Source organism: Arachis hypogaea, chromosome 1 (genome assembly GCF_003086295.3).
Source record: "Arachis hypogaea cultivar Tifrunner chromosome 1, arahy.Tifrunner.gnm2.J5K5, whole genome shotgun sequence".
NCBI lineage: Eukaryota > Viridiplantae > Streptophyta > Magnoliopsida > Fabales > Fabaceae > Arachis > Arachis hypogaea.
The window spans coordinates 76923353-76934858 of record NC_092036.1 but is presented as its reverse complement, the minus strand read 5'-3'; positions in this window follow the sequence as shown (position 1 = coordinate 76934858).

Genomic DNA, 11506 nt, shown 5'->3' with positions numbered 1-11506 from the left:
AATAGTATATGATGAAGAGAATGAACTTGATTTGAAATTATTTTGTGGAGATCATGGTTATTTACCGCGCACCAGATTTGATATGAATTTTTTTGTGGGGATCATGGTTATTTACCGCCCACGTGTATTTTGTTTTTCAATTGAAAACGTCTATGGGGATCGAGGTGGTTTATTGCCTGCAGATGGTGGGAAAACGTCTGTGAGGTAGTTTACGGCTCACCAGGTGAGGATTGTGATACTGTACCACTCACCAATTTTCAAAAGGACGTTGCCCGGGTTAGCTACCAGACATGTCAGGTTAGTTGTATAACTGACAAATGAGACTCATCAATCATAGTGCAGGCATACATCAAATGCATATGTGTGTTTTGTTTGATTGTGCATTAATTGGGTTTACCTATGTGATTATTATACTTACCTGCTATATTTGTTACCTGTTGTATCTGTATCCTATTTGTGTTTGCTTTGTCTGTATTGCTTGTCTGTGCACCGGGGTTTTAGAGGATTGGAGGAAGGCGAGAAGCTGAGGGAATAAGTATGATTGAGTTAGACTTAGGAACCTTAGATAGCTCACCTTGTATTATGGTTTTAAACTTTAACTCTAAGCTTTTAATCTAACTGCCAGAGTTGTAGGATCGCCTCTGGCTTTTCTGGGACCTTATATATTATGTATGTAGGCACCATTATCATGCTGAGAACCTCCGGTTCTCATTCCATACATATGTTGTTGTTTTTTAGATGTAGGTCGAGATGCACCTTAGTGAGTGTCTGAAGCTTCCTGTGGCAAGAAGAGTTGGTCCTTTCGGGGATTTTATATCTTGTATTCGGCCATGTTTATATATATGTACTTAGACTCTCCTTTTATGTATATGCACTTATACTTCGACCGGCCTTGCCTCCGCAGGTCGAGCCCGGAGCTTGCTATTTTGAATTTTGGTACTCTATCCTTTATATATTTCATGTCTTATCCTTATCTGTTTTCCAGTTGAAGACTTTCAAGTGTGACGCACTTTTCTTTTTGTGATTTTTGCTTAAACTTTTCTTCAAGGCTTCTAGTTACACATTTTCTTGAACTATATCTATACATATATTTTACTTTTAAAGGTCGTAATGCCTCACCACCTCTGTTTTACGAACTTAAGCGTAAAGCTCTGTGTGGTAGGGTATCACAGTACAAAGGTAGGATTTTGGTAAATTTTTACCGATTAAATTTATATTTGATAAGTGAATTGATATTGTAATTGATCATTGATTGAATTTGCTTGAGATTATGTTGAGTTTTTGGGAAACTTTGATAATTAGTGATTGATGATGGTTCGGCCAGGGAGGAGCAGCCCAAACCGTGATGCATTAACGAAATTTGTGCTATCACAATGTTTAAAATTAAGTAAAATTTGATAAGGTTTAAGTGGTTAAGTGATCATATAAACGTTACGGCGAATCGGTAACTGTAAAACTCAAGAACGGATTAAGATTTAAATTTATATTTTGAAAAGAAAATAAGAAGGGTTTTGGTTCTTTGTGAAGAGAAGAAATAGTCATGAAGAATTATTTTTGGGGATATAAATATATATTTATGAAAAGATTGAGTTTAATATTATAATTATATAAGTTTTTTGGGTATTTTGGGTAATAAAAAAATTGGAGATAAAACGGGTATTTTATAAAAGTTCAGGGTTATTTTTATAAATATGAAACAAAGAATGAAGGTTTAAATATAATTCTATAAAATATTGAGGTCAAAAATAAAATATTAAGGAGTTCATGGTTTAGAAAGTAATTAATAAAAGTTTGAAAATAAAGTTTTATAAAATAAGTTTTTAAGAGTATTATAAATATTATTTTAAATATTTTTTTAAAATTACTCATTTACATTAGAGTAAATTATTATTATAATTATTATTTATCAGAGATATTATATTATAAGAATATTATTATATGTATTATGAAGAATAAAACAAAGAGTAGTAAATAGAGTATTCTTAAAAGCTTTAGAGGACACTGACTTAATTAAAGAATCTTATGATTCTCTTTCCATAAAATACTTAGTGGATGATGAGAGAATAGTGTGGAGATAGTTTGAACTATTAAGGATAAATAAGTAAAAGACTGAAGAAAAAGAGAAGATAAATCGGCACGTGTGATTATGGGGAGGTCACGAGAGGGTGACGATAGTATGGTTATGTTGCCGAAGGATAAATGTTAACAAGTCGTGGGCTTTGTATGTGAATGATTATGTGGGGACACCCATAATTATGGAATAGCTTCTAGGAGAAATGGTCACATGCTTCAACTGGAGAATCAGCGTCTGCAAGTACTTGCAGAGGTTATGTTCAACATACTTCAGCTGGAGAATTAGCGCCTACAAGAAGTAGAAACTTGCAGAGGTTATATCGCTGGAATGCCTTATCTGACTTGCGAGTTGGATTGCGCCGGGTGCAGGTCAAAACCGACAAATGAGATCATTACCTGCGATAGGACTAGGCATGCATCATCCTTGTTTTTGCATTTGCATTTTACTTGATAATGTGAATTATTTGTGATTCTCTTCTTGTGTTTGTGTATTCCTTAATGGTATTCTAAAATATTATGACTAGTTATTTCTTTGTGATTCTTGTATATTTGGCTGTGAATTAATTGAACCATGATAATTCTGACTTAACTGATTATCCTTGACCCTACTAAGAATACCACAGTTCTTACCCCTTCCTTCCTTTCCCATCAGATGTGATTGAGATTTCCTCTAACGACGACAGTTGATGCTTGGGAGCTGAGAATGAGGCTTTTGGGAGTTTTTGTGTTTGTCTAACTTTTGTGTTTAGTATCTCACTTTTGATTAAACTCACTGAGAAAGTAGGGTGTGTATAGTTGACTAGGCTAGCCTTCGGCGCCAACTTAAAGGCTTCTTATATGGACCAGGGCCCGGAGTGTTGATTATGTTATATAGTAACAAGATGTGAAAGGTTGTACACTAACTTATGACCTGTATGGTATATATATATATATATATATATATATATATATATATATATATATATATATATATATATATATATATGCAAATAGTATATATGATGTATATTATCTCTATATCTGATGTTTGTGTTATTTAATAGTACTTATTTAATTATTTTAGTTTTTCCAAAAAATTTGATCACGCGCTAATACGATTACAAGCTTAATAATAAATACTTAGTTAAGTGTTAGGAAAGCAAGTTAGTGACGCTTGATTTTCAGTATGATCATGACGTACTGAAAATTAGGTCATTACACCATTCATGATTCCTTAATTCCAAGACCAAATGGTATACAATTTTTATATAATGAGCCTTCACCAAAATACAGAAACTTTTTATATGCTTCTTTCTCCTAAGACCAAATATGCATACTACACTTAATTAACAAGAGACCTAGCATTCTAGAAAGCTTGAGCTAAAACTCTCAAATTGAAAACCAATGGCATTCAAGTTCAATCCTAACACCATTCTTCTACAATCAAATGACCAAAATAAACAAATTTTCTTTCCAACAGAATTGAAAGAATTACTAGTGTGTTGTCTAAAGTGCCATTGAGGATGAACTTGCCATTAGGGGAGAACTTGACAAAGGAAATAGGAGGGTTCTCATCGTCAATGAGAGTCTTCATACAGTGGCCAGTGGAAACATCCCAAATATTGCAGAGCCCACTGTAATGTGCTGGAAGGACCTTAAAGCACATATCGGACTTAACGCCCTAAACCCTAATGGTTTCATTGAAGGAACCAAAAACAATGACATTCGACTGGGGTTGAAGTTAACACAAAAGACGTAGTTGATGTGGCCATGGAGGATTTTGATGAGGGAACCAGTGGGTATGTTCCAGAGGCTCAGGGTTTTCTCGTCGGAGGTGGAGACCAAGAAGAGTCTAAGGAGAAGGTCAGATTGGAGATGGCCTGCTCATGGCCCTCGTATTCCTCATTGTAGACAATAAGGCTCAGCCAGTAGTGATAGAGGAGCTGACTTGGTGCATGCAAAACTAACTATTATATGTGTGGAGTTAGTTATGCTGCAACTAGCTACTGCTTCACTTAGTTTATTGCAGCTAGATATTTAAGTGTTAGAGTTAATTAGCTTAACTTGAGTTAGAAGTTAACTAGAGTTTGTTAGTCATAGTTAGAAGTTAGTTATTATTTTTTTATTCTATATATAAATACCTTTGTGTAACTAAATTAGATGAGATTCACCATTACTTCCATTCTTTTATTTTTTGATCTTTGCATGAGTGTTCTAATTGTTCTCTCTTTCAACTCTATTCTATCATCATCATTAACTCTGCACTTAGAGCATGAATTTTCTCATGCATCAGCAATAGTATCGATTGCTGGACTCAGAGTCTGAGTTGGTGAAGGTGTAAGTGTGGAGGGCCTTGTCTACTGACGAGGACACTAGAAGATGGCCGATCGAGGAGAACTTGACAACGAAAATGGCGCGCTTCTGTTTGGTTAGGGTTTGTGAGAGAGTGTATGGCTTGAACAATTCTGTTGGCTCCGTTGTCATTTTTTTTTTGAAATAATCCTCAACTTGGTCCTGATCTGCTCAACTTAGTCTTGGAAGTTTCTTTCGTCTCCATTTAATTTTCAAATTTTGCAAACATGACTCATGTTAGTCTCTCGGATAATTTTTAGTGCATAAATGTTAATGGAATGTTGACATATGCTATTTGTGGGTGTAAAACAATATCCTAAATGGTATTTATTGAAACTTTTTCTCCTACAGCTAGTGATATAGTGTCTTGTGGGCTATTTGTAAGAAGGGTATTCATGGGTCGAATTGGTTTGGATTTAATTGGTTCAAGTTGGTTCAGTTTTGTATTTTTTCAAAAATGCTATTCGTACACCAAAATCAGCCACTAAAATCAGTTACCAATGTATTTTTGGATAAATACATATGTGGTTTAATTTATTTTTAAGGTGCGTTTTTATTCCAACATGTATTTTATACTAGTGGTTGACTTTGGTATACACATAGTATAGTCAGTGTTTTTAGTATCAGGTCAGTTCAGTTTGGTTCTGATAATTGGATACTCAATTAAATTAAAATTAAAAAAATGAGAATTTTTTTAAATTTCTATAAATATTATAAACATGTAATATCAATTAATAAGTCAATAATAATAATCTAACAATAATAAAATATCCGTAATAATCTAATTATAGCCAAATACATAAGAAATTGTCATAATACATAAGCTACTGGAGAGGATTTGCTTTTAATGATAATGTCACAAGTAAGATTAGTTTTTTTTTAATTGTAAAGCTGTAAAAAAATAACAGAACATCAGCCACAAAATTTTTTTCTTTATAACAACAGACCAACTTTTTACAATACCGTTCTTTTATAACAAAATAATCTCAAATTCTCAAAACAAACTAATTTTTTTTTGTATAACAATTTAACAATAGAGATCATAATTGAACAAAAAATATTAAGAGAACTTAACAGATACCATAATTAAACAAAAATGAAGATTAGAATTGAATAAAATAAAGACCAATTTTTTATAACAATAGAAAAACTCACAGGCTCAGGCAAGCAAAAGAGGGAAAGAGGAAAAAAATTGAAAGCTTGTTGGAGACAAAGATCACACAGCATAGAAGATGACCACCACACACCGAAGAAGATGGCCACCACAGATCAGAGGAAATAACACCCACGAGGCACTGTTGACGACTGGACGATGCAAGCAAGAACGACACACGTAAGTCTGGCCTGGCCGGAGACGATGATGTTGCTGCTGGAGACGGAGGACGATTGTTGCCTTGAGCGAGTGAGAGACCGTCATGGGGAGGGAAAGAATACACCGATGAGGAGGGACAGCTACTGTGAGGGAGGGGGAGTAAGGGACCACCGATTTGCCGCCTGAGTGAGTGAGTGAGTGAGTGACAGTGTGAGCTCAGTTTCAAAACCAATTTAAATGGTTCGGATCGAGTTCAGATGGGTAATTAGTTTATCCGAACCTGTGAATGCCGCTAGTTATTTGAGAGCCAAAACCAAAGCGATATTATTTTACAAGTTCAATTGTGGCGTCTGGTTGTCCATGTCAGCGCTCCATTAATATTTACGTGTCAGGATTGTCCAGAGACTAATTTGAGTCACATTTACAAAATTTAGAGACTAAATAGAGGCAATTGAAACTTCAGAGACTAAATTGAGACTCACATACAAGTTTAGAAATTTATTGAGAATTAACTCCATTTTTTTGCTGTAATTGAGTGCTTTAGCTACTTGTTCGTCAAATAAAAACTTTGGCTTTTGTTTCCTTTTCTTTGAGCATGAGCTACTAAAATTGTTCTATTTTTTAAGAAAGAAAAAAATTTTATTTTTGTTTACGATAAAAATATCTAATGTTAAATATATGTTTCTTAAAAATATTATAAAAATTAAATTTTAATATAATTTTTTGTAAGTATAATTAAAAATGAGACTTTTTATGCTTAAAATTTGGTTATTTTTTAATAACTAATTTTTTTGTATTTTTTGTTAATAACTGAAAATACTTTAAAAAAAATCTAGAGATCAAATTTTATCTCAAACTTTTTTTTTTACTTTTAGAAAAATCTATGAACAAAATTCATTTGACACTTATAAATAATATTATTATTTTTGGTTATATTTGTCGCGTATTATAGTATTTTAAAAATATTTTTGTCATTATGAAAAGTGAGGTTATTTTTGTCTGTATTTTTTAAAATTGGGTACAGTTTTAGTAGTTTATCCTATTTTGATTATGTGCAGTAGAGCGAGTGATGAATACACTTCAACACTTTTTTATAAACTAAGGTGTACTACATTCTTTATTAATTAAAATATTTTAGTTTTTTATTTATTAAATTTTATTCAATTGGTCAGATTTAGATTTTAGAATTTATTATTTAAACTTCAGAATTTTAGAATTTATAGTTTAGAATTTATAATTTAAGATTTAAAATTTAAATTTTAGAGTTCAAAAAATATTATAGTTTTTATTTTTTTTCCAAAACGCAATAACATTTGCAAGCATAGAGTTTTGATCTTTGGCTGGGAGTTATTATTTTCTGTGGTAATTGTTGTATGCATTCTTGTATTTTTGTTCAACTATCGAGAAAAAAAAAGTAAATTTTAGTGTTTTGATCATTGAAAATATCAAAAGTGAGAGATCCTAGTTGCAAACAATATAGAAAAGCAAAATGCAAATTTACTACATATTTGATTAAGTAATAAATTGATTTGGTGTACAATTAAGGAAGAAGAAACAATCATTTACACCCATGAATTTTGCAAATATTGACAAAAGTATCTATTATACAAGAAAACTAATGTTATACCAATGAAAGATAGGTTCTGTACGACAAAAGTATTAAAATCCACTTTTTGTAAATTTTTCAATAAAATTTTTAAACTACCACACCTTTTATCTTCAACCTTGTGAAGGTACCATAGGCTCTTTAGAAAAGAGAACGTGAAGGCGAGTTGATAGAAAACAGAAAAAGAAGAAAAATTGAAAGAACTCTCATGATGTATTGTTGAGAAAATGAGGAGTACATAATGAGTATACACCTTGTTATTACATTGATATATGCCTTATATAGTGGCACTAATCAGTCACAAGTTTAGTACTACTATCCTCATTTAACTACTTTCTCTAACTGACTAACAACCTTATTACAATTAGCACAAACTACACTTTATCTCTAATATCCCCTTCAAACTGAGGAAGGTTAAACTAACCTTAGTTTGGTTCTAAATCTCACAAACGCATCATGAGACAAAGGTTTTGTAAGAGCATTCGCAATTTGATCAAAGGAAGGAATATGCACAGCATGTGCCTGCTGCTGAACCACCCTGTCTCGAACAAAGTGTAGATCAACTTCGAAGTGTTTTGATCTACTATGGTGGATTGGATTTTGACTCATCAATAGGGTGCTTTGATTATCACAGAACAAAGTAGGTGTTGTACCCAGAGGAAGATGCATTTCAAATAGCAACTTCTGCAACCACATGGTATCTGTCATGGCATCAACCAATGCCCTGAATTCTGCTTCAGTGCTAGACCTGGACACTAAAACCTGCTTTTTACTCGATCAGCAAATAAGATTCGAGCCTAGAAATACACAATATCCTGTGTGATATTTTCTGTCCACTGGATCTGCTGCCCAATTAGAATCACAAAATGCCAAAATTCTGAAATCCTCACCCTTATGAAATTCTAAACCCATGTCTGTTGTCCCTGCTAGATATTGCAAAATATTCTTCACAACCTTCCAATGTTTCTATAAGGGAGTGTGCAAAAATTGAGAGTCCTTGTTCACTGTAAACGCAATGTCTGGTCTTGTGATGGCGGTGTGTTGTAATCCACCTACCACAGAGCGATACAGCAATGGCTTATCGAAGACTACACTAGATGTATCAAGCTTGAGAATGTTCATCATAGGAGAGCATCAACCATGTCAGCCCTCATGAGTAAATCTTGTACATACTTAGATTGTTTAAGCACTAGGGAGCCTATGGCTGACCTCTTAGCCTCAATGTCAAGGAAAAAACTCATTTCTCCCAAATTTTTGAGTGTAAAGACCTTGGTCAAATCAACAATCAGCTTGTTCACTTCACTTATAGTAGTACCTCTAACTAGATTGTCATTGACATATGCTATAAAATAGATTATGGAGAGTGAGGAATGTTTGACAAACAGACATGAATCAGAGGTGGTGCTTGTGAAACCAAATTTCTCAAGAGTGCCCTTCAACTTCAAAAACCAAGCATAGGGAGCTTGCTTGAGACCGTATAATGTCTTCTCAAGTTAAGATCGCTACCAAAACTGTACCCTTCAGGTTGCACCATTGTTGCCTTCCAGTGTGGCAAAGACAGAGCTTGAGCAACTGAAGATGGCTTGAATTATGTGAGATTTGGTAATGCAGATGTAGGGGATATGGGTGAGAGGGTGTCATTGTAATTTGTGAGGTTCTGATTGGGAGATGGGAGATTGGCTCTCTTGACAAGTTGTGATTGTGGCAGGATTTGGTGAATTAGTTCGTGGTATTGGTGTTGTTGAGATTGGTGAGGCTTCAGGAGGGCATTCTGGTTGCTTGTTGGGTAATGTAGGGACTTTGTTAAGGGTAATGGGCAGTATTGTGGGTTGAGATATATGGGGTATTGATGCCTTTGGGTTCAGCTTTTGACTAAAGAACAATGACTGATATGGGAATTCAGACTCATAAAAAATTACATGTCTTGAGACATAGAGTTTTTTAGAGGGACATAGGCATTTATATCCTTTGTGATGTGGTGAGTATCCCAAAAAAGACACTTGTGGGTCTTAAAATCAAACTTATGCTATTGATAGGGGTCGAAGTTGAAGGAAGCATGAGCATCCAAAGACCTTAAGGAACCTATAATCTGAAATTCTATTGTTTAAAAGCTCATATGGTGACTTATACTGTGTAGTGATAGATGGCAATAGGTTAATGAGATAAGTGGCAGTGAGACAAGCTTTATCCCAAAACATGAAAGGCATGGAGTCTTGTGAGAGAAGTGTTAGGGCAGTTTCTGTCACATGTCGATGTTTTCTTTCCTTTTCCATTCTACAAATTTATATACAGACAATTTAGTTTATGTGCAATCCCATGTTCAATCAAAAATTGTGTGAAGGATTGTGAGTTGTACTCCTTGTCATTATTCGTTTGAAGTGTTTTAATTCGATGACCAGTCTTATTATCTACCAACAGTTTGTCTGAAGAGCTTGACTCTTGTTTTGGAGGAGGTATAGACAAGTGTATCTAGTCTTAGCATCAATAAAAATGTTGTAGTACCTAAAGCCTGAGCTATTAATAGTAGGTGCTGGACCCTATATGTCTGAGAAGACTAGTTCTAAAGGTTGATCATAAACTGTTTGGGAATTTGAGAAGGGTAAATTGTACAGTTTACCGTGACAGCAAGCATTACACAGTAAGTCATTTGATAAAAATTTGGTTTTATTTATGCATCCAACATTACAATTTTGTAAGACTCTTTTAACAATTCTTGCAGAGGGGTGGCCTAACCTTTTATGCCAAATATTAAAATCATACACTGACTTATCATTACAAGTAGTGTTTACATTATTGGTGCTGCCTATTATTACAAGACTAGGACCTGAATTCAAAGGATTGAGATTGCAGACTCTGTGCAATGTGGATGTGTGGGATGCTGCATCTGATTGTGCTGTCTTTGCAAGCACTCCAATATTCTCAAAGTGGTATAATTCTCCTCTAAGAGACCCCTTTAACAGAGTTTTCTTGGTCTCCTAACATTTCACAAAACAATTAAATAGATGAAGCTCAAAGAAGACGTGATTGTCAAGAGCAAACTTAGCCATACTAATGAGGTTTTTGGTGATGGAAGGCACATATAGTAGATTTAACAGTTTAAAGTAGTGGTAATTAGACTTAGCAAATAGTATGGTTTTGCCAATGCTATTTATGTTTATAACTAGGCCATTACTTGTTAACACCTGATCTCTTCCTTCATACTCTGAGCCTGCAATCAGATTATTTGCATCAAAGGTCAAATGATGTGATCCGCCAGTGTCCAGGTACCAGGCTTGATCTGTGAGAGGTGTTCCTGGCTATACTGTTGCAAGCATAGATCTAGCTTGTTGATCGGTCTATGGTATATGAAAGGAGGATGAAGGTGGAGGTGGTGCATTTGTCACAGTCTTATGAGGATTCTGGCCCAAATCTCAAGGTGGAGCTTGCGAGCTATGGCAGTTATGGACAACAACGGCAGCGATGTCTCCTTTATCAAAAATGGAGCATGTTGACCACTTGGAGTTTCGGACGCAGCACAATAATGTCAAACCTGGCCTTTATCTCATTGGAACATCAACTGAAAATCTTGAAGATATCACCTTCAAGTACATACCCTTCTCAAATTCAATCTTTATTGTCTCCAATCTTCTCTTTCATATTTTTAGTTTCTTTCTTTTTTTTTTTTTAGGGCTAATTGCGTGCTGAATTCTTTAAATGTGATTCTCTCGAAAGATACAAGACATTCTGGAAAGTTGCTTCATCACTACAACATCAAAATGCCCCTCATACACTAAACCCCCATCCTCTCTTCTTCTTTGCTTCTCCGATCCCTCTTTGCAGTTGTATTCATTCTGATTATGTTATTTAGAGGTTCATATAAGTTATCACAAGTTTAACGAGTCGTTGTTGTCACTATCCAAAACTGGCGCAAGTTCTACCTTGGGATTTAGGGAGGAAGAAATGGTGTAGAGTTGAGGTTGAAGATAAAGGGTGGGAATAATTTTGGAATTTTATTAAAAAGTCAACAAAAAATTAGGGATTAAGTATTTTTGACGTACGAAACTCATCTTTCATAGGTATAAAGTTAACAAATAGTTATTTTTCCATTAAAAAATATATACTTGTAAATCACTTTGTATTTTAGTTCTGCCAAGACCTTTTGCTAATGACAAATGTGCACTTTTCAATTATAGGATGTGAGATAA